Source organism: Octopus bimaculoides, chromosome 12 (assembly GCF_001194135.2).
Source record: "Octopus bimaculoides isolate UCB-OBI-ISO-001 chromosome 12, ASM119413v2, whole genome shotgun sequence".
NCBI lineage: Eukaryota > Metazoa > Mollusca > Cephalopoda > Octopoda > Octopodidae > Octopus > Octopus bimaculoides.
In genome coordinates, this window is record NC_068992.1 from 8676449 (window position 1) to 8677422 (window position 974).

Consider the following 974-nt stretch of genomic DNA (forward strand, 5'->3'; position numbering starts at 1 on the left):
TATATATATATATATATATATATATATATATATATATATATATCCAATGTATATACATACTAATTTACGAAAATCCCTTCTCCCTCTCTTTCTCTCTCTCTCTCTTTCTAAAGCATGTTCATGTGTGTAATCAACAGTTAACTGGATTTCATGGTGTTCCCTTTTATTGTTATTGTAGTTGTTGTTGTCGGTTCTAACGTCATAATGAGTGAATGCCTGTTCTTTCAGTTGCGCTAGTATTAGTAGCCATTCACGGAAAGAGGGGGCGAAAATACTAAACATATAGAAAAATTGGGATATCCTGTGAGAGAGAGCGACTACTGTCTTCTATATTTAGATCAGACGAGGCTTTCCCCCGCCGTAACTTGTCCTGGTGATTCGCTTAGTTTGATAAACTGTTTAAAGATAACAAGATATTTTAACGAATTTGAAATCTAACCATTTGACATACATATACATACATACATACATACATATACACACATACATACATATACACACATACATACATACACATACATACATACATATACACACATACATACATACATACACACACATACACACATACATACATACATATACACACATACATACATACACACACATTCATACATACATACATACATATACACACATACATACATACATACATACATGTACACATGCATACATAAATACATACTTGTAAACATACATGCATACATACGTACGTATATAATTTATGCGTGCATACATAACTGCAAGTGTATACATACATACACGCATACATACGTACTTATTAACATGCACGCATACATACGTACATATATAATACTTGCGTACATACATACATACATGCATACATGTATATATATACATACATGCACGCATGCATACATACATGCATACACATACGCATACACACGCGCGCACGCACATACACACATGCATCATACATTTATGCATACATATCATGAGCTAGTAGTCGTTTC